At 44.1% G+C, this 24,773-nt stretch overlaps 1 protein-coding gene across 1 annotated transcript in view; it reads right to left on the reverse strand.

Annotated features, from left to right (window-relative positions):
* The window catches only part of LOC146008816 (transmembrane protein 150A-like), a 154,116-nt gene that overhangs the window by 13,506 nt on the left and 115,837 nt on the right, over positions 1-24,773 (reverse strand). The window lies entirely within an intron of this gene.

Raw genomic sequence — 24,773 nt, forward strand, 5'->3', positions numbered from 1 at the left:
TTCCTACCCTGACATGTATTTGGCAATAGCAGCATTAAACAAACACATCCACTGCTTGTAAAAGTGTTGAATCACCAAATCTCATTTGACAAATGAACAAGATACAGCACGTAACTAACAATCACCTTATTGAGTAACCTGAGACTACCTTACAAGTACTGAGCATGCACAATATACAGTAGGATGCAGATTTATAGTAGGAAAGAATATAATAGCATATATACAGTGGCCATAAAACAGTATTTGTCCCCATGCGGTTGTTTACATTTTGCTTGTAAAACCATAATGTATTTAATGGACATATATTTTCACTAATAAACACAAAGTACCTGATAACATGCCAAAAAAATGGTTTTAATCCAACAGCATGTCATTATGAATTAGGAACAATACTAATTGCATTAGTATTCACCCCATCTAGCACAGTTAATACCTGCTAGAACCACCTTTATGAGCAATTAGAGCTCTGAGATTATTTGGGTAAGTGTCTAGCCCTTCACACATACTGTACATCTCCACAATGGAGTGTGTGTCCATTCTTCTTGGAGGAATTGTCCAAGCTCAATCACACTGGGTGGTGATCATTTGTCATCAGCATCTATAAATGTGGCCACAGATGCCCAGTTGGGGTGAGATTTGAGCTTTAGCTGGCCACATCAGGACATTAGCATTATTGGTGGTAAGCCACCCTAGTTTCTATCTTGCTGCAGACTTTGAGCCGCTGTCGCGTTAGAAGACAATCCTTTAACATTTAAGCATTGTTGCTTCATCAATTTCCCCTCTAGCTTATAAGTTTTCCAGTCCTTGTCATAGTGAATCATCCCCATAATATGGGCATGGTGCTTTCCGAATAACGTGCAACGACTGTGAAGCCAATTTGGAGTTTTATCGGACCACAGAATCTTCCTCCACATGATCGTGCCTCCCACTTGTCTTTGGACAAATTGTAACTGGGCTGAGATGCGAGTTGGTTTGAGAAAGGGCTTTCTTCTTGCCACCCTCCTCTTATACAATGCAGAGTTATGGAGCACGTATGCTACTGTTGTCCCATGTACAGGTACTACCATCTCTGCTATGGGCAACTGTAACTTCTTTACCATAAAATGGGTTATGTGGAAGAATATTCAATTAAAAACACACCGTTGTTCCATGGTGCAACAAAGCTATTTATGAAATTTATGTATTAACAGTTTCTTATATAGTGCATCAGATTCCGTTGCGCTTTACAATAGTAGTGATAAAACAAACTGGGTAACAAGACAGACAGACTTGGAGGTAGGAGGGCCCTGCTGCAAGCTTACAATCTATAGGATGCCCAATCTCTACAACCACTGTATATAGGCTGAACTGTATATAGAGTAAAAGGCTTCTATAGCAATTTATCACATGTGATCCCAGCCAAGCCTGCCCACCTCGAAACCAATCCTACAGATTGCCTCTGCGGCTGGTGCAACTCGGAGGCTCCATTGTGATGTGCACAGAACAGTCATTGTTCGATTCCCACCATGGCCCTAACTGTGCGGGGTTTGTGTATATTCTCCCCGTGCTTGCGTGGGTTTCCTCCGGGTGCTCTGGTTTCCACCCACATTTCAAAAATATACTGGTAGGTTAATTGGCTCCCAAAACACTTATCCCTAGAATGAATGTGTGCACGTGAATATATGGTAGGGAATATAGATTGTAAGCTCCAATGGGTCAGGGACTGATGTAAATGTCCAAATATTGCTGTAAATCGCTGTGGAATGTGTGCGCTATATAAATAACTGGTAATAAATAAAATACTATATTCCAGCTCCTCAGTACAACTTCAGTATGTGAATAGTTCTTAAAGACCATCTTCAGCCTACACACTGTGGAGGGAAACACACTGTGGCACGGAACCAATATTTGTGTAATGTAATGCAGAGTCAGGGCCTCTTTGGTCATGCTTCATGTATAATGGGCATTAAGTGCCTCAGTAATGTCACTAATTCCACAGAATAGCTTCTACAACTGCATATAGGTGAGAGGTACAAATTAATAATAAAAAAAAAGTTGTAAGTCTAAATACAAGTTACTTGAAGTGATTATTACACTAGTCACTAAAGCTGATATGGCAGGCAATAGGATCCTGCATCGGCAAGTGCAGGGGGCAAGTGGAAGCTATGCTGCAATTGGCTGACGTCTTCTAATAGACCCACAGCAGAGCTAAGCAGATGGCTTTGCCATTGAGATAAGATAATAGTTTATTGTCATTGTAAAAAAACAAAGAAATTGTAAAACAACAAAATTATATTCTTAAGGTGCCCACACTAGAAAGATCTGCGATCATAAGATGTGCGCATATATAGCCTTCAAATCTTTTGTCTGTCCTGGACAAAAGATTTCAGGCATGCGCACATCTCTACCAATGATTTTTCTTAAGATCCCATGTGCGTTCCTATGGATCTTTTTTTAAATCTTCTGATCTTTCATGCAGCATGTCAGATGAGAAGATTTAGGAAAAGATGCACGGGAGCATGCATCGGACCGAAATCCGACCGATTATCTGTAAACATCGGACAATACATCGGCCGATTTATCATAAAATCGGCCAAAAAAGTGTGTGGGCACCTTTATGTCGGGTACACCCCAGGACGACCCGCTCACGATGCGCACATCTCTACCAATGATTTTTCTTAAGATCCCATGTGCCCTCCTATGGATCTTTTTTTAAATCTTCTGATCTTTCATGCAGCATGTCAGATGAGAAGATTTAGGAAAAGATGCACGGGAGCATGCATCGGACCGAAATCCGACCGACTATCTGTAAACATCGGACAATACATCGGCCGATTTATCATAAAATCGGCCAAAAAAGTGTGTGGGCACCTTTATGTCGGGTACACCCCAGGACGACCCGCTCACGATGCGCACATCTCTACCAATGATTTTTCTAAAGATCCCATGTGCCCTCCTATGGATCTTTTTTTAAATCTTCTGATCTTTCATGCAGCATGTCAGATGAGAAGATTTAGGAAAAGATGCACGGGAGCATGCATCGGACCGAAATCCGACCGATTATCTGTAAACATCGGACAATACATCGGCCAATTTATCATAAAATCGGCCAAAAAAGTGTGTGGGCACCTTTATGTCGGGTACACCCCAGGACGACCCGCTCAGGATGCGCACATCTCTACCAATGATTTTTCTTAAGATCCCATGTGCCCTCCTATGGATCTTTTTTTAAATCTTCTGATCTTTCATGCAGCATGTCAGATGAGAAGATTTAGGAAAAGATGCACGGGAGCATGCATCGGACCGAAATCCGACCGATTATCTGTAAACATCGGACAATACATCGGCCGATTTATCATAAAATCGGCCAAAAAAGTGTGTGGGCACCTTTATGTCGGGTACACCCCAGGACGACCCGCTCACGATGCACATCGTGAGCGGGTCGTCAGTGTCTCGTCCGACCAGCTCACGATCATGCGGAGCGCACGAGCCGCAAACAATGTGCACCGTGAGCGGGTTCCAATCTGATGGGTGTATGGTCGTTTCCAGATCCTACCTGCTGCAGGTAGGATCTGAATAACGACCGCCGACCCGTGGGGCCGCGCAGCCGATCGGAATCGGTTCAGAACAGGACAGAAAAGGGTCCAATCACCACAAACTCCTTCACCCTCTCTACCTCCAAGTTGTCAATAAATAGAGGCTCTAACTCAGACTTCCTACATCATTGCTAACTATGGTGGAGGCCTGCACTAGACAATATGGCCAATACATTGTTCTAATCACCGATGGAACAATATATCATCTATGTGTACCTGGCTATAGACACTACTACACACCACTGTATTTGATATATTACAATAATCATTAACTGTATAAATACATGTGAATGTATAAGGACATAAAGCAAATCATACCAATAACTAGAAGGGTATGTAGCCTATGACTGAGAACAACATACATAACATTCATATGTTAAAATAAAGCTTAAAAAAAAGGGACAATTCATGCGTTTCAGATAAAAAAAAAAAAAGTGAGTTCAGGTCTTGGTTTTTCTGTCTGCAGTAGTTAGAAAGGTGCTAACTCAGCAGTACCCAGCTCACCGCTGAAATCAGAGACAGCTGCTTCGCCCAGTTCGTTTGTTTACTTGGCTGTGCTGGGCCCATTTGACAAATTTTCATTTATTAGCAAAGGCAAGTGCAGCTCTATCTAGATAAACATTAAACTGGGGAGTTATTGCTGACAGCTCTTCCACATAAGGAAGAACAGTTAGTTTGTTAATCACAGACTTTGATTGATGCTCTGGTCTTGTTTATCAGTATTAATATCACAGAACGTTCCGTTCATCGCCAGGTCAGTGTAAACTATATAGAATGAAAACTTTTTTTTGTTTTAAATGTGCTACAAAATAGACCTATCTATACTTATGGCCAGCTGCTTAACTGTACAACCGATTCACTCAGTCACCGTAGTATGTTCTAATTATAAAGCTCCATAATTGCATTCCCCTTACAGTACCGTCATTACTTACCATTGTGGGGACTGCTAAATTAGGGATAACAGACTTTTTAATTATGTAAATAATAATAATGAGAAGTGAAAAGTCTAATGTGTGAAGCCTTTTTAAAAGGTTTATATTTTATTCAACAGGGCAACCAGTCTGTATTACCATTTTCCATTTACGGGAGTTAGCACTTTGCAAGTACAGTATTTTCAAAATATGCCTATTCAAGGACAATGGGCCTGATACAGAGGTGTGGCTGTGATTCCTTGGATTCTCAAGCCCAAATGTATACATTTAAGTGTTCCTCTTGGACACTACCATACGATGGTCCTGGCAATATCCACGTTTTCATATACAAGCCTTGCTCAAATGCACTGGTGCGTACCAATAAATGCAAATATCAACTCCCCAAGCAGCGCTGTGCCTGGCGCCAAGTCACCCTTGGATTTAATGGATTATCAGATGGGGGGGTGCATTTCTGGGTTGTGGGCCCCCCTGGACTGGTGTGGCTGTTTGGCCTCAGGAGCAACACAAATTAACACTTATTTTCATTTTCACTTTCATCCCTATTGTGTGTTTTATTTCAATGTAATTAATCTCTAACCTTTACCTCTCACTACTTCACCTCTCACTACTTTATCTCTCATTTTTTTACCTCTCACTTACTTATCCCTGCTATCTTTTAGCAGCCTCTCTCACTAACCTATCCTCACTTTGTTTCACTATATATTTCTTTCAGTCTTGTGTTGCCCTGGGGTCACTCAGCTGCACCGTTTTGGGGTGCCCTGTGCCCTAGATTTGTACCCCGCAAAATGTTAGGGACTTGCCCGACTAATGAGGTCACCTGGTCGCGGTGGGCAAGCCGTTACTTATGGCCATAACTAAGCGAAGAACCTCGCTAAAAATGCAAAATTTTATTGCAAAAATTTTGAAATTGGGAGTTTAATTTGTGCACCTGCACCTTTGACTTTGTATGCAGTTCTACTGAAAGGTCTCCGCAGGGTCGCACCTCTCAATTGGTGTGCACCCCAGGACCCCACCCCTGTATAGCCAAGTCACCCTTGTAACTTTATAAGATGTGGCCACTGTGCTGTTGCGGTACAGCAAAGAAGATTTTGCACAAGATGCAACACACGACCAATAGTTGCCTCCACCAATAAAAGTATATAACAACAAACTAAACAACTTTGGCCTATGATTACAACAGATAAGGATTTACCAAAATTTAAAAATACCAAAATCATGTCCAGCTAAAAAAAGGGGAAAGAACCTGAGGGACTGGCTAGATCATACAGATATAGATTGTAAGCTTGTGAGCAGGGCCCTCCGTCTGTAAATACCCAGTTTGTTGTATCACTGTCTCCTTTGTAAAGCGCACAATAGGATCCATTGTTACAACATAAGAGCCTTGGGTGCCATAAATACACGGGCTGTATGACCTGTAGCCATATGATTGTATCTAGATGGTTTTTTCATCCTTATACAGGAAAAAGATTCTCAATTAGATACCCCTAAGGCTGTGACAGCACCTTTGTTGTATATATGGTGAAGGGCCCTTGTGGGCAGTGTTCCCTCTAAGCTGTGCGCGCGCACACAACTCGACGAGCGTGCGCACAGACATTACAACTGAGCGCACAAAGCAGCAGTGGTCCCTTTTTGCAGTTCTGGACTCAATGAATGTGTGTTTCACCCATTAACTACATTGTGTGCTGTGTTTTGAATGTTTAAATGTTTAGTATAATTTTGAAGTAAAGTTAACACAAATGCTGAACGTCGTTTTCCAGTTATATATAAGTAACACACAAAATTTTTAATTTCCTTCCAAAGTTGCACAGCCAAAATTTTTTGCCGCACACAGCCTTTGTAAAATTAGAGGGCACATTGCTTGTGGGTTATGTTACATAGGGAAGATGGTCAGGGCCTTCAAAGAAAGGATGGGCATGCACCGGACTTCCATTGGATCTGCGTTAAAGGGAAAGCCATCTGATGAGCCGCTAGCCAGACAGTTCTTTGAGGCAAAGCATAACATGGCCAATTTTAGACATATAATAATTGACCATGTTCCTCTTAGCAAGCGGAGAGGTGATAGACATAAGCAACTACTCCGTCCTGAATCCATTGAATGAATTTTTACATTAGATATAGTTATGTTTAACACCTCATCCCTTTAATTCCGGACACATATTAATTACACAGGTTCTGTGGCAGTTTAAAACCAGGTGAAATGGAGTCTTGAAATCAGCCAGCCACAGCACCTGTGTAATTTATATGTGTCCGGAATTAAAGGGATGAGGTGGTAACCCTAGATACAGTCAAACCGAGTGGATTGCATGATCACTTAAATTTAATAATTTTTCTTTCATAATTGTGATCATATTGATATGTAGATTGATCTGGGTAGTATGTGTTGAAACTTAATTGAAATATATGGATTATCTTTCTCATTCACAGTCATATTCTATATGAGATTACGATACATGAATAAAATTATATATCCCACCTTTGTATATTGGATGTTATTTATTTACATATCTGTATTCTATTCTATTTATTCTTTTTAATGTGTTGATAGTATAAGATTGGTGAGCATTGCCAGGTTGCTATGGTAATGACAAGCCGTGCCGTTGCCCGGAAGTAGCTGATGGATTACGCCAGAAGCTCTCTGCGGTTCAGCGTCCGGATGTCAAGCCTGCCCCAAGCTGCACACCCGCCTCACATGTATCGTACTTAAGGTGAGCACATTGTTAGTGTTATTTGTATTTGTTTCTTGTATGCCGCATGAAGAAGGGTAATAAAGTACCCGAAAGCTTGCACAATGATGTCTGCGTGAAGTGTATATTACCAAAACCGACGGGTGTGTTAAAGTCGAGTTACATACACGCCATTTTAGGATAGTATGGCCGCCATTTTGGTTCGCAGAGTTGCGCAAATAAAGTTTCCATACCCGAGTCTGTGTGACAAAGTGGACCAGAAGCGCAGCCATACTATTACACATAAATTCATAATAACATACTGACACTAAATAAAATATAGTTAAAGGTTTAGAGCACCACACATAGCTTAGTTAGCATTGCATACATCCATCTGTATAATGTTTAGTACCGTTACGTTCCGTTTCTTATGCGCAGTATTCCGGTCATTGCGAATAAATCGCAATCCATACGGCCCGATAGTTATGGACAAAATTCATATTCCCAAGACAGTTTCTGTTAAAAAGTGTATAACAAAGGAATCTAGTTGTAACCGGTTCTACTGCTATTTACAACCCCTGACGACGATACCAACAGACAAAGGACGCCAAAGTTCACCTTCCCCCTGCACCTTTGCCCCAATCACAGAGGACTTGACTTACGAACCCTGACCAATAGGAATGGCCTTTGACCTCCCCCTTCTGACCCTATAAGATAGGTGACCCAGGGCGGCCTCGGTCACTTCGGCACATTTTCCTTTCCCTGACCTTCGACCAGGCTATAGTTCAACCCTGAACGATAGCGAGCTCCGACCGGACTGCGCTGCGCATATTTGATGAGACGGTAAACGGTTGCATTCACTGTACTTTCTTTTATTATATTGTGGGCTGATTGTATCCTGTATCTGTTTTTCTTCCCCTAGCAGAGCCTGATTATTATACTCATTGTTATACTACTGTATTACTTGTTATACCTGTATTTTCTATTCCTGTAACCCCCTTTTGTCCATTAGAGACTTAAATACATCTTTTTACGGAGTTTCTATCTCCTTACTTCTATACTGTGGTTGTGTCTGTTATTCGCATATAGCGATAAGGTATATTACGGACACTGTCCTATAAGGTATATTCGCAGGATAGAGTCAGAGTACTGCGAAAGGATCTCTTATTAAGGTATTGGTTCTTTGGTGCATAATATACAATAAAGGTACGCTACGCTGTGCTACGTTTTGTTCGCACGTAGCTAGGTATAAAGGTACGCAGGTCACGGACATAATACGTAACCTGAGCTTTTCACTTATTGTTTCTTTGGTCATATTTAATCGCCATTAACAATTGGGGGCTGCGTCCGGCCGTTTCACATTCTAGAGCTCAGTACCAGGCGCGCGGCTTGACCTATACCAGCAAAAGGGTGGAAGTATTTATTATCCATTGCTGGATAGGCCAGGTCCGCGGCGGTGCGGGGTTCGAGAAGTGCTAGCGTTGAACCTGAAGTACAATAAGTGAAATCCAAGGAAACATTAAGCCACGTGTTTTAAAGCATATCTAAGTGTTTAGTAAACTGTACTTCTGCCTGCCACAAGTAGTTTAACGGGGTATAGTGTCTTGAGTTGCTTGTTCATTACAGTATATGTGCCACGTGCGATAAGGTTCGCACACGTGGAGACAAAGGCCTGTGTTTTATTATAGTACATAGAAGATCCCCTCTGTGCAAAACTATAACTTTTAGTGTTAGTTACTGCAGGACCAGGGACTCCGCCACGTGGCGATAAGTTCCGGGCCTTTTACAGTAACGTAAAGTGTCTATTGTGTATTACGCAAGGTGCGCGCGCACGTGCCCACATCGGGAAATTTTCGCATCTTTGTACGTGATTTACGGATTAAGTGCGGGATTTATTTCGCATCTTGATACGTAACTCTCGGACGAAGTTAAGGGATTTATTCCACATTTAGGCGCAATTACTGCGTATAGGAAACCCGAGCGCAACCTTGCAAATACACTATAGAACACGTGGGTGGCCGATTCATCGGCGGTAGGGAAGCCAATCCCGGGGCATTTTTTCAATCCCGGGATTCGGGATTGAAAAATGCTCAATCCCGGGATTCCCGGGATCCCGGGATTGGCTTCCCTAAAAAAAAAAAATGCCCCGCATGGTTACTTACAGTCACAGGGCGGCCAGGAGCCCGGTGGGTGGCTGGTCATGCTGACGTTGCCGGGAGCTAGGTGGGTGGGCGGGGTTATCGGGAGCCGGCAGGATGGGTAAGCGAGTTCTCCAGGAGGTGGGTGGGCGGGGTTTCGGAGAGCCGTGCAGGATGTGGCCAGGACAATGTAGGTATTAGGCTGTCTCTGCACCTTTGTGGCCTGCGCAGCGTGACCTAAGACCTCGTCACGCTGCGCAGGGTCGCAGTGCCGCGTACATGGGAAGCCGGGCAGTGTCTGAGCGATGCTCAGACGCTACCCGGCATTAGACTGCGCATGCGCAGTCTAGTCCCGAAATCCCGGGATTGGAAACGCCAATCCCGGGATTGAAATCCCGGTGTTTTGGGGGCCAAATCCCGGGATCCCGCCGATCCCGATCCCGGGATTGGCCACCCTAATCGGCGGCCTGTGAACAACGCACGTGCACACGTGGCTGTTCATTGGCACTGCACATGCAGCACACATAGGAACTCAAAGGTGAACAGCATTGATCACAAGCTTTATGTAAAACAGTATAGTAACATACTGTGGATGAAGCGGTGATTAATAAGAAGAAAATAAGTTTTTCTTTTAGTGTTCATTTCCCAAAAACAAGCAGCTCAAGCATTATTTTAATAGATTCCTATAGCCATTTAAAAGGGATTTATACCTGCATAAGTATCTAGTGAAAAGCTACCAGCCTGGGAAGATTTTCTGTACAGAAATATTTCAAGTTTAAGCATAAGACCTAGGTGTAACTAGCATCCAGTGTGAAACAAAACTGAGGTGAACGGGTGTGTGACGGCACGACTCAAGCGCAGTGTAGTCCAGTGTAGGACAGGGTGCACGTGACGACGTGCCCATAGGAACTGCCCCTTCCGTGGAACTACCTATTTTGATCCACTAGGAGGGTACAAGAAGCTAAATCGGAACCCAGTGATCCGATCAGCTGCTTTAGAAAAACCGGTTTTTGGGGGTACAGGAAAAACTAGTTTTGCTGTGTCCCGGAGAAATCGGCCGCACCTTGTAGGTCAACTAGAAGTTCGCTGCTAGTTGAGAGCTTGGTGATTGAGTATCATTGCCTCGTAGCCTTCGCACCTCACTTGATTGTGGGAGTGTTCTAGGACGCTGAGAAGTGAGTGTTTGGGGAGCTCTCAGATAAGTAACAACCCACCGGTGTCTACTAGCGGTGAACGTTTATTCCTGTAATTATGGGTAATAACGGGTCACGCAGTGACAACGTGTCAGTTAGGGAGGAATCTAGTCGACCCAAAGGGTCAGCGGCTTTCATAATGTGCTGTAGGCACGGTGAACGAGCAGTTGTTTACCAAAAGAAATGGAGAAAAATGACACAAGGCAGCAAGTTAGAATTTCCCAGTGTTGGTAGCTTTGATCCAGAAATCTTATCGGCAGTAAAAGATGAAATATGTCTACTCTCCAGTCGTAAGAAGAGAGTGAAGCACATAGAAATTCTTAAATTGTGGCAGAAGGAAGGACAGGAACAATGGGGAATCAGATGTCTGGCAATACCAGATACAATCAGCCACAATAAAAATGCAACCGCTACAGCAACAGCTCCCCCACCCCCATATGTGCCGAAGGGGTTAATAACTAATAAGCAAGACATGAGTAATAATTTAACCGTTGCTAACTTGTACCCTGTCTTATCCCCTTATAAGGAAACCCGAGAAGAAAACGAGCAGCTGTTGGCACTGGCCGTCTCCCATGCAATTAATATGCTTGAGGGAAAAGCTGAACCGGCTAAACCTGCTGCTGGGGCCCCTGCACAGGGAGAGGAGACGGCTGATGCCAACAGCATAGTCATGGACTCAGGTAAGATAGCACCACACAGCACAGACACAGACGACTCCCAACCAGGTCCCAGTAATGCGGATGTGGTACAAACATACCCTGTATGCACACTGGAGGTTCCCTATGGTAAGGCAGACAGAGAGGGTGTGATACCTACCAGAAAGATGACCATGCTAAACCCATGGACACGGTTAGAGTTGCGGTCCATCATTACAGATTTCCCTGATCCTAGGAAAGATCTGGCATTGAGCCGGAAATTTGTAAGGGATCTGGGAAACTCTGATGAACCCACCAACAAGGATTGGAGAATCATGTTGAGGGCTTGTCTCCCTACCCACATAGACATCCCGAAATTCATTCAGGATAGTGGGTTGAGAGAGGACAAGGAAATAAATGATGAGATCAACCAGGAAAATATACGCCTAATCAACTTACAATTGGGAGTATATTTTCCTGCGGCAGTGGAATATAGCAAGATTTTCACCATCAAGCAAAAGGATGGTGAATCTGCTGCTGATTATTTCGCTAAGGCCTTGCTAGCGGTATCAAAATACACTGGTGTCTCCGAGCCTAAGGACGACCCCCACCTGAGGGAAATGATTGTCTCTGTGCTAGTGGAAGGGCTTAGAGAAAACCTGAGAGCCAGAGTCCAAACTTCTTTCCCAAACTGGCGTGGAATGACAGTGGATGCCCTACGGGAATCTGCCATGGACCACGACCGTAACATTAAGAAACACAGAGAGCTGCAAACCGATAAATTAATGATGGTTAGCATCCAAGCTTTCAGTAAGGCCCCTAACAAGACCCCATACCACCAGAACACCAGAGACACAGGTAGAAAGCCAATAATCTGCTTTAAATGCAACAAGGAGGGACACATTGCAACTCAATGCAAAATAGGAAACCCCAGGAGCTACAAAACACATAGGCGAGAATGGGAATCTCACCAGGGTGAGACACGGAGATACCCAGCCCCTAGACAATGGGAGGAGACAGACAGGTCACGCAACATGCCTCCTCCCCATCTGATGGCTGACACTGTACTAAGGGCAACCCAGGTAAGACAATAGGAAACAGGTCATACCTGTATCCTACAGCCAGTTAGATTAACACAACACCTTAGAGAGGAACCTCAGGTAAAGGTTGATATAGCTGGAGTAAGGCAAACCTTCTTGGTTGATACAGGGGCGGCCAGATCTGTTCTCAACACTCCTCTTCACTTGGGTTTCACTGACCAATCAGTAGCAGCAATCGGGGTAACAGGAAAAATACAACATTACCCACTGACGAAACCAGCGGAGGTTACAATCGGGCCTCTGCATACCAAACATTCTTTCCTGTTGGCTGCAGCGGCCCCGACTAACCTCCTGGGCAGAGATTTATTATGTAAAATGGGATGTGTCATCTATTGCACCCCCGATGGGGTATTTCTGGACACTCCTAGAAATCTTACTCAAGAGGTGCAAGATATGCTGGACAGTCCTCAGAGGCTAATGTTGTATTCCACTGTTGTAGAGTCGAATCCATCTAGGGTAGCTGAAATTACAGCACAAATACCGAGTTCCCTTTGGACTAAAGATGGACAGGATGCTGGGCTGATGGCAAATGTAACTCCAGTAGAGATCCGCTTAAAAGAAGGCAGGATAGCCCCAAAAATACCGCAATACCCTTTAAAACCTGAAGTTGAGCTAGGAGTATACCCGGTGATCCAACGATTGCTCCAACAAGAAATCCTAGTTAGAACTTCCAGCACGGCCAATAGTCCCATCTTTCCTGTGAAAAAGAGCGGGGGGAGGGGCTACAGACTAGTGCAGGATTTAAGAGGGGTAAACAAAGTAGTTGAGAGCCAATTCCCCGTAGTGCCAAACCCAGCTGTCATCCTAATGCAAATCCCACCTCACTGTACTCATTTCACAGTCATTGATTTGTGTTCTGCATTTTTCTCTGTCCCTTTACACCCTGACTGCCAGTATCTGTTCGCCTTTACCTACAGAGGAGTACAGTATACCTGGACACGACTCCCCCAGGGATTCATAGACAGCCCCAGCATCTTCTCCCAGGCCTTGCATGATTGTTTACAATCCTTTCAACCCATGAGTGGTTCGATACTAATACAATATGTCGATGACTTATTGTTGTGTTCTGAGTCACTGGAGTCATCAGTGGATGACACTAGACAGCTGCTGATGCATCTCTCAGAGACAGGACGCTGATGCATCTCTCAGAGACAGGACATTAAGTATCAAAGGATAAGCTACAATTATGCCAGACCAGGGTTAAGTATCTGGGCCACTGCCTTACCCAAGGGCTGAGACACCTCACCGACGACCGAATCCAAGCGATTCAAAACATGGTACTGCCACAGACCCAGCACCAGATCCGTACGTTCCTAGGCATGTGTGGATACTGTCGCAATTGGATCCCAGGATTCTCTATTCTGGCATTACCACTACAAGAGATGGTTTCCTCAACTAAGCCAGACCGGGTCTCTCATACTGAGGAATCTGAGCTGGCTTTCGAGGAACTAAAGGTGAGCCTGACAAAGGCCCCAGCACTGGGAATGCCAGATTATGGGAAACCCTTTGAACTGTACGGAACTGAATCAGCTGGGTGTGCGGCAGGAGTACTTGTCCAAAAACATGGTGATGCCAATCGACCAGTAGCGTACTACAGTGGCCAGCTGGACACAGTAGCACGCTCACTCCCAACTTGCTTACGAAGTGTGGCCGCAATAGCACAACTAGTAAACAAGAGTGAGGATGTGGTGTTGGGACACGATTTAACTGTTCATGCTCCCCATGCTGTCTCTGCCCTCCTAAATTCTGCCCAAACACGTCATGTGTCCTCAGCACGGTTCACCAAGTGGGAACTGGCGCTGATGGCCCCTGTAAATATTACCATCAAAAGATGCAATACACTAAACCCAGCCACATTCCTTCCTCATGTGCCCTCCAAGGCACAAAGGGTGGAGGGTGATGGGAATGTTGCTGAATATGGTAAAGCAGAGTTTAGTGAAGGTGAGGACAAACATGATTGCATGACCTACCTGAATCAGACCTTTACAGCACGTCCTGACATAAGCGACAGCCCATTAAGTGAGGTAGACATAACCTTATTCACTGATGGTAGCTGTCATAGACAAACGGAGACGGGAGAGCTGTGCACAGGCTACGCGGTAGTAGATGGAGAAGGTATTGTGGAAGCTGAACCCTTGGGACCACCTCACTCAGCACAAGTAGCGGAACTGGTGGCACTGACCAGAGCATGTGAACTGGCCAAAGGAAAATCAGTTAACATATATACCGACTCCAGATATGCTTTCGGAGTAGTACATGATTTTGGAGCCCTATGGCGCCTCCAAAATTTCATGACGGCGTCTGGCACACCAGTGGCGCATGCGACATACATTAGAAGACTTCTGGGAGCTATCCAGCTTCCAGACAGAGTGGCTGTTATCAAGTGCAAAGCTCACACATCAGAGAAGGACCCGGTGTCCCTTGGTAACAGCCGCGCTGATGAGGCAGCGAAAAGGGCCGCATGCCCTGTAAATATTCTCACCCATCCTACAAACCTCTGTACACTGAACATGGTATCCACATCCAAACTGATAGACATGCAGAATTTGTGTTCCCCACAGGAAAGAGCAGTATGGAAGTCGAAGGGATGTGGCCAAGAGTCCACCGGACTTTGGAGAGATGGACACGGGAAACCAGTGGCCCCCAGGGCATACCTTCCTAGTCTAGCCGAGGCGGCCCATGGGCTGACACATCTTGGGAAGGAAGGTATGTGCAAGCTGGTAAAGGCCTACTGGTGTGCACCAGGGTTCGCTTCTCAAGCAGGTAGAGTGACAATGTCATGCCTCACCTGTTTGAGGAAGAACATTGAAAAAGCCATCCCAACAGAGCCATCCCACATCCCTCCTACAGAAGGCCCTTTCCAGGTAATACAAATCGACTTCATACAGTTACCACCCTGTAGAAATTTGAAATATGTATTAGTATGTGTTGACATGTTTTCCAGCTGGGTGGAGGCTTTCCCCACTGCCTCCAACACTGCTACCTTTACAGCAAAGAAAATATGTCAAGAGTTTGTCTGTAGATATGGTATCCCAAAGGTCATTGAGAGTGACAGAGGCACTCATTTCACAGGAGAGGTCTTCCAAATCATGTGTAAACTCCTGGGGATTAATAGTAAACTTCATACTCCATATCGTCCCCAGGCGAGCGCCAAAGTTGAGAGAATGAACGGTACTATTAAGAACAAATTGGGTAAAGTTATGGCTGAAACAGGGTTGTTATGGCCAGAGGCACTGCCTATTGTGCTGTATAGCATTAGGACTACTTCCAGGGCTCCGCTCAACTTGTCCCCCTTCGAGATATTGTTTGGTCGGCAGCCACACGTCATGATAGACCCACAGGATGATCTCAAGTGTAACAATGAGCTAACTGTACAGTATATCCTAAAGCTAAACAAACAGCTAAGGAAACAACAAAAGGAGCTGAATTTATTAACACCTGATATGCCTATCGAAAATTGTCATAATCTTAAACCAGGAGACTTTGTTATGATCCGAAATTTTTTACGCTCAGGTTGTTTGATAGACCGTTGGGAAGGACCGTACCAAGTTTTGTTGACCAGCACTACATCAATTAAAGTCGCAGAGAGAGAGACTTGGATACATTCGTCCCACTGCAAGAAAGCCAGTAACCCAGAGTTCCCGTGTGCAGAGAGCGAAAGAGAAGAAGTGTCGCTAGAAGCATTGTTCCGGGAAGACTGAAAGGCAGCCAAGGTCAAGCAACCTGAGCGAGCAAAGGTCAAAGAGCAGAGCAAATAAAAGTCCCCTGGCAGAGATGATGGAAGGACTCCAAGCAACAGGTTCACAGTTATACATCTATTTCCTTGTTTTCTTTCTGTTTCCTCTTCTTCATCCAAGGATACTCGGTGGCTGCCACATCCTAGAGCGATCGGAGCGGAGTTCTGACAGTGTAATAATGGACCCAGATATGGGTGAAGTAGAATCCCTAAACCAGCTTGATACTTTACCCATAACAGGAGAAGGTAAAAAGGTATGAGGAAAACGTAGTTCAAGGGCTATGTGATGAGTTATTGTCTGGTGAGTACTGTGTCTGTAGATATTGTCAACCGAAAATGGAAAAAGAATGCATCCAGCGGTGTCAGTCGACAAGTAAGGCAACTACAGGCCGACATCCCTTGAGTGATTACCACTCACTAGTGGGTAAGGTTTTAAACCAAACAGAATGCTGGGTGTGTTCACAAGTACTACATAAAAGGAGTAGTGTAGGCCTAGTCCCATACCCGCTTAATATCTCTGAGAAAAGCGTATTAAATAAAGGGAGGCCACTGGATAAGAGATACCTGTATACCAGGTCCCCTAGTCTTAGATTGCACCCATACCAAGTGGATAAGTCCCTGGTATGTATGAACTTCTCTAGTTCCAGAATGATTGGTACTTGGGAAGTGACATGGCACAACCAGACAATAACTTACTCCCAGCGTCCAGATGGAGAGCCTATTAATAAGGAATTATTGTTAAAGATCCGCACCAGTGGGAGACACTATAAATATGTCTACACTGTGAAGAAAAGTAAAATGATGGCCGGCAGAGTATCAGCCGGCTACTGTAATATGACCCTACAGCCAGAGACCTGTGAGGAACAAGTCAGGGAGCAGGGGACGGGAATGTTCTTATGGATAATGTGTGACAAAATCATGAAATACTCTGTCCCTTATTTTCTCCCTGACGATGTTTATTATATTTGTGGTAGAAGGGCATACAAATGGCTCTCCATGAACTACGTTGGAATTTGTTATTTAGGTAGTGTTACCTGAAGTGATGACCCTTACACATGATGAAATGGTAAGCATACACAGAAGTGTACCTCCTCCTTACACTCATACCCATTATGACCAAATCCATAAAAGGGATTTAACAATCAAGAAAGAACCCCTAGCTTCTGAATTGATACACGAGTCATTCGGTATCCAACTCCTCATTGCATTAGATATCACCCATACCGCCAGAGGAGTCATAAATTTTAAGTATATCCAAACATTAGCCAGCTTGGTAGATAACATCACTGAGATTTATGATGACACCTTCAGATACACTGGGAAAGAGTTACAAGCGTATAAAAGAGAGCTAGTCCAACATAGGATGGTGTTGAACTATCTGACAGCTATGACAGGAGGATATTGTGTCACCCTCTCTACACAGTTTGGGGTGAAATGTTGTACATATATCACCAACAATACTGAAGACCCAGAAGAAATCATCAATCATCGGATGGATGAGATTCTTCAGCTTAAATGGGAATTTAGAAGGGAACACAATATCAGCTTGGCAGAAATAGGTAACAAAGTTAGCGAATGGACCTCCTGGTTGAATCCAATGCACTGGTTCTCTGGTTTAGGAGAATGGGCGCAAGGAATCATAGCAAACATAGGAAAACTCCTCTGTATCGGTGGTGCCATCATAGTCTTTGTGCTATTGTTCAAATGTTTAAAGGTGGTGACCCGGGGAAAGACAAAACGTACTGAAATCATGAGTGTAAGAACGAGAGATGTAGAGGAAGACCAGGGTTTGGTATATGACCCTAGAATCGAAACCACCACCCTTTAAAGAAACCATATTTGTGAAAGTGTATATGTTGTAACCTCCCTTGTTTTTATTTTTATCCCAAAAATTGTACATTATCCTTCGTCACCCTGAGTAGATTGTTCGATAAATGCGGCCCATCGTTTATCCATGATCCAGGATCGGCCAAAGAGCAGATGGTTTACTCCCCTTATATGTTTAATTCACGGATCCCAATTTCTCTGTTAGGATTATGAATTTCTGTATTGTTATGTAAAATGTTTGTACTGTGACAGTTTTATATTTACTGTCAAAGGGTGGACTGTAAAAGTCTAGTTACATACACGCCATTTTAGGATAGTATGGCCGCCATTTTGGTTCGCAGAGTTGCGCAAATAAAGTTTCCATACCCGAGTCTGTGTGACAAAGTGGACCAGAAGCGCAGCCATACTATTACACATAAATTCATAATAACATACTGACACTAAATAAAATATAGTTAAAGGTTTAGAGCACCACACATAGCTTAGTTAGCATTGCATACATCCATCTGTATAATGTTTATTACCGTTACGTTCCGTTTCTTATGCGCAGTATTCCGGTCATTGCGAATAAATCGCAATCCATACGGCCCGATAGTTATGGACAAAATCCATATTCCCAAGACAGTTTCTGTTAAAAAGTGTATAACAAAGGAATCTAGTTGTAACCGGTTCTACTGCTATTTACAACCCCTGACGACGATACCAACAGACAAAGGACTCCAAAGTTCACCTTCCCCCTGCACCTTTGCCCCAATCACAGAGGACTTGACTTACGAACCCTGACCAATAGGAATGGCCTTTGACCTCCCCCTTCTGACCCTATAAGATAGGTGACCCAGGGCGGCCTCGGTCACTTCGGCACATTTTCCTTTCCCTGACCTTCGACCGGGCTATAGTTCAACCCTGAACGATAGCGAGCTCCGACCGGACTGCGCTGCGCATATTTGATGAGACGGTAAACGGTTGCATTCACTGTACTTTCTTTTATTATATTGTGGGCTGATTGTATCCTGTATCTGTTTTTCTTCCCCTAGCAGAGCCTGATTATTATACTCATTGTTATACTACTGTATTACTTGTTATACCTGTATTTTCTATTCCTGTAACCCCCTTTTGTCCATTAGAGACTTAAATACATCTTTTTACGGAGTTTCTATCTCCTTACTTCTATACTGTGGTTGTGTCTGTTATTCGCATATAGCGATAAGGTATATTACGGACACTGTCCTATAAGGTATATTCGCAGGATAGAGTCAGAGTACTGCGAAAGGATCTCTTATTAAGGTATTGGTTCTTTGGTGCATAATATACAATAAAGGTACGCTACGCTGTGCTACGTTTTGTTCGCACGTAGCTAGGTATAAAGGTACGCAGGTCACGGACATAATACGTAACCTGAGCTTTTCACTTATTGTTTCTTTGGTCATATTTAATCGCCATTAACAGGTGCCGCCTACTGGATTGGTCTATATCTATCTATATTATATCTAGATATTTATATATATTTATTTTTATTTATTTATTAAGTTTCTTATATAGCGCACACAAATTACGCAGCGCTTTACAGAGCATAGTTATAATCAAAAACACATAACAAATGACAGTAAAAGACAGTTTAGGACAAGTACATGGTAAATATGGATAGTTGCATCAGGGGACAGGACACTGAAGCAATCATCAGGGTGGCAGTGGTTTATATATTCTAAGAAAGGCACATGAGGAGAAAGGGCCCTGCTCGTGAGAGCTTACATTCTAAAGGGGAGGGTTAGATAGACAGGGGTGACACAGAAGGGAAAGAAGTGGGCATAAACAGAAGGTTAGGATAAGAGATGGTCAGGTTTCTATATATTTCTATCTATCTAGATATATATCTATCTCATACTGTAGAATAGATCATGTTTATCCAGCATTTTTCAACAACTTTATTTCACATCCTTATCAATTACAAAGGTTTTAATTTAAAATGTAAATCTCACATAGGTGGTTTATATTCGTCCTGAAGACAGCAAGCATTATTAGTTGTGCTATTAGTATCATTTTCAAAATCTCTAGAAGTTGCAAAAATTATGGCTGACATTTACTCAGACTCACCTCATGTAAAAGGCAGAATAGGGAGAGGAATATGGGAGATACGGTATAACATTACAATGATCACTAAAAGTGTGAGCTTGATCTGGTCAGAGAGGTTTCTGAAAACATAATGTAACACAACACATGACTGATTATCTAGTATATACTTTACAGTGTGGGTACTCTGCAGAAGCAGAAATCATTAACAGCCGACTGAAGAAACAAACAGGGATAGATATGCTAGGTACACACTATATGATTTTTTTGGACAATTAGTCGTTTTCCAACAGACTGAAACACCAAATTGTTCACATCGTCCATTGTGTACACACTATAGCGCGCTCCTAACCAAACAACGCACAATATATAATTTATGAGACTGCACAGTGTGCGCACTACTATATAGTTTGTCCAGGAGTTCAAGTGAAATTGGGACGACCATTGCATCGTTATCACATTGTCTAAGGTGTACCCAGCTATAGTAAGTGCCAACATTATCACTAGGCAGGGCCGTTTCTAGAGGCGGACAAGCCGTGCAGCCGCCCGAAGCGCGGCATGGCTTGTCCGCCTCTGTTAAACAGCAAGGGCACCCGGCAGCTCCCCCCTCCCCCCCCCCAAGGCCGCCCTACCTCCTCTTCTCCCCATCCACCGCCCTCGCCACAGCAGATTTCGTTCGGAGGGGAGCACATAACGTGTCTCTCCTTCCCCTGACTGTGTCACTGGGCTGTCAGCCAATCAGAGCTCGCCGGCTGGCATCCAATCACGAGCCAGCCTGCGAGGTATGATTGGCTGTCGGCCCAGTCACAGACTGGGACACAGTGAAGGGGAAGGAGGGAAGCAGCAGCGGCAGGGGACTGGAGGGGGACCAGGAGACCTGGACTCTGCACTCCCCGCCAGCAGCAACAACGGTGAGTTGTGCTGCTGCTTGGATAATATATTCTGGCACTTTGGGGGCATATAGGTCTTGCACTGTGGGGCATATATGTCTGCTGGCACTGGGCATATCTGGCACTGTGGGGGCATATATGTGGCACTGTAGGGGCATATATGTGGCACTGTGGGGGCATATGTAATGGGCATTACGGTGTGTGGGGAGTATTTTATAATTGCCATCACAGAGTGGGGTAACCAATGTCTGGTCATGCAGGTTGCAAAAGTGAGATGTAAGGTGATTGTTTTCCTGCTAGACCACACCCATTTTAAATTAAGCCACACCCATTTTGTTAAGCGCCACCCCCTATTTCGACGCACTCAATTTCTTCACTGCCATATTCTGTAAGGGAGCGGCCCCTTTGTTTTTCTTCACCCTGGGAGCCAATTGTCTAGAAACGGCCCTGTCACTAGGTTACCTCTACTAGTACAGGTTGAGTATCCCTTATCCGAAATGCTCGGGACCACGAGAATTTTGGATCAGGTATATTTACAGTTTTTGGAATAATTTAGTATTTTAATACTTACCTGGTCCCCTGGTGGTTCCCCGATGTCCAGTGTCCCCCGGCATCCACTGAGGCCTTCAGGATCCTCACTTCAGCGGTCCCAGGAGTGTATTGCGCGAGTTCTCGGGTGCGCTGGTGACTTGGTAATTATGAAAAAAGGGGCATGAAACCACCCCCCCCCCTCCCCGAAATATTTCAAAAACCCTATTGTCGCGCACATTCTTTTAAGCAATATGTGCAGCCCCCTGTCACAATGCTGTACCTGAGTTAGCTATTGGACCGCATGGTCTTATGAACTGACGATCATGGGACACAAATCGCATGTGATCTCATTCTCAGAAGACTTTCGTCAATTAAAAAAAAGCTGTAAAATACCCAAATCCCTGTTGCTGAAAGTCATTGCTGCGAGCTCTCACACAAAGAAGAATAGTCGTTTTGTTACTTTACAATCACAAAGTCTGGGTCTTGTTTATTTATGTTAATATTGCAGAACATTCAGTTCAACAGCAGGTCAGCCTGAATGATGATGGAGAATGGAAATATTTGCCTTTTACATGCTAGAAGATGAACCCACCTATACATTTAACTGTGGCCAAGCTGATTGGCAGCACTACAAAGTCACCCTGCTGAGGTTTCTGTCAGGCAATCTTGTTTATACAGTATAAATTTCCTTTACATTACCCTTTCTAGTGGCAACATTTCTTGCCACACTGGTATGCCTCGGGAAATCACTGCAAAATGGTAAGGTTATGTTGTATTAATTACAGAAATACTAATGCGAAGTGTGTCTAATCTGTGGTGTCAGGGGCAAGCCTGGTAACCTGGTTTACATCTTACATAGTAACTAAGGCAACTGTGTGTGTGTGTGTGTGTGTGTGTGTGTGTGTGTGTGTGTGTAGGCGCACGCATGTGTTTTTAGTAGACTGCATTTAGAAATTAATTGTAAAAAAAATACCATTCAATGACAATATCTAAAAAATGTAAGGTTCCGTACACAATATCATTGGCTACGCTTTCAATTTTTGCTTTTAATGATTATTTTTTCGCTCAAATGTGTGGCCTAGGGAGCTAATTCAGCATGGATGATTAATGTGAGAATTTGCAGTAGGCCTGAAGCTTCCTCTAATCTACGAGTGAGTGCTGGAAGTGGTCATCACTGACATCACATACCCTGCCTCAAAAATGGCCGATGGTCGCCAGTCTCTGTTTGGTGACTTAGATAAGCGGCGCCTTGGTACGGAAATAGGGAGGGCAGGCTACTAACATCGGGTGATAGCGGCTGCCCGCCCCTGGCACCTGCGTCACGGGCGAATTACTATGGGAACACCCAGTGTTTTCATGGGGATGCTCATGAAATGCTGGGCTTTCTTATGGACTCCAGTGTGCGACCCCACGCCCGCAGTGATGTGTGCAAACGGGCCGGCGACTATATACAGTAAGTCGCCCCGTCTGCTTGCACAGACGGATACACATGCTCATAAGTATATGCACAGCAACATCAACATCACTCACGGTTGCGAGTATAGATCAGAATGACCTCCTAAGTCCATTAACTTTTTTTCCCCCTCATTCCATACATTTAGGTACAGCAGCTGTCATATTTTCTTTGGTAAAAACAGTGGTAATTATTAGGTTACCATCTTATTTGTTACCATCCTATTTGGCATACCTCCCAACAGTCCCGATTGTCAGGGCCTATCCCACTGTCTCACCCGCGGGCGGCAGTGTCCCGCGGTGTGGGGGGGCTGTTGGGAGTCCCCCCTGTCAGCTGCTAAGCAGCGGGGAATAAACGCTGTGTGCATGCGTCTATTCCCGCAGCCAGGGGGCTGGGGGCATGGCTAGAGGCTCACAGAGCCTCTGGGTCATGCCCCCATAGCGGCAAAATGGGGGCGTGGCCTCGCGGGGAGACGCGAGTATAGGCCATGCCCCCAAATTAGGCCACGCCCCCCAAAAATTTCGCCTCCTAAACTGCCAAAGTTGGGAGGTATGTATTTGGTAATGTCAAAGGTTAGCCACTATAGTGCAGTGTCCCTTTAATGATAAGGATTCCATTATTTAGCCAAGTCCACTCCCCTGCCTTATACATATGTGGGTGCGAGATCCCGGCTCATCATTATACAAGGAGTCTCTGCATGCATTCTGACAGACATGGAGACATTCTTCCCTGTCCCCCGTTGGCACATAACCACATGGCCCTACGGTTAGCTCACGCAGTGCATAATGAGCACCAAACACAAAACACATGCAGTGATCTCAGGCTTTGATGTTGGACAGAAACATCTCCTTCTACTGTATCCAATACATTCTGCAAGTGGAATACACAATAGCAAAACCATTTTTCTCATAAAAGTCTCTACTAGCTTTGTATGGCCAATGTGATATTGTATTTATATTGTAGAAACAGAAATACTTGCTTGTAAAGCTCATGTGGGAAAAAAGCAGATTGTTATTCTATTGTTGCTATTTTATTTTGCTCGGCTTAAAGAATGAATAGAGATATTTCTGCAGTGTGGTCAGTTTGGCTGTTGCTTAGGGATACTTTGTCTAGTACTTGTGGTTTGGGGTATAAATGAGCCACTCTGCTGCCTGAGACCATTGAAAAGAGGGAAACGGCAAAAGAAACACCCAATAAAATGTGTATTATAATAATAATAATAAAAAAATATTACAATGAAGTTATTGTAGGAACTATATACCTGAAATAGGAACACAAAATCTGCACCTGAGGCCATTGTCAAGCTATACATTCATCAGGACAAGTGCAGGCGGTTATTTTGATACCACACAGGGCCTCTATTCTGCCATGTAGCTGGTAGCATGTGTAATACAGCATTTACCTGCAGCGGGATTATATGTTCTGTTGGTGTAAAGACAGCCTGATGTTGGCTGCTGTGCATTGTTATTCTAAGCATGATGGAACCTGAGGATATTTTTGAACAAAATATGAACCAGTATTTCAGATTTACAAGTGAGGACAAGAACAACCTTTGTTCAGTTTCCATGTAGGGCATTAATAATGTCACACAGTTGGTACCATGTATAAAATGGTGTTTTTGCAGAGTGATGGTTTATTTATTCCTGTTTAGATCTACATTAGGTGTATTTCTATAAAAAGAATCAGATGGTATGGCCGCATTAGGCATGATAGCCAGTAGGCCGTACTAGCCTTACCTGCTGGCATCTGTATGCTCACTCCTCCTCCGGTTCATGACTCCCGCGCTTTGGAGGGAAGTGACGCTATGTCAATGCCGGCAGAGCTGTGCAGCTGCTGGGAGAGTGTCTGTAAAATGCTTTGGGCAGTAGTTAGTGTGCCAATGAATGGACCAACCTATTTACCTCCTGAGACGATTAATTATTATGACATGGGCACTGTCCAAGCGTGGGTAAAACATGGTACAAAGAGAAAAAGAGCCAACCCTAGCCCTCGAGAGCTACCAACAGTTCACATTTTCCGGACAACCTAGCTGC

This window comes from Crinia signifera, chromosome 6 (assembly GCF_055691185.1).
Source record: "Crinia signifera chromosome 6, ASM5569118v1, whole genome shotgun sequence".
Lineage (NCBI taxonomy): Eukaryota > Metazoa > Chordata > Amphibia > Anura > Myobatrachidae > Crinia > Crinia signifera.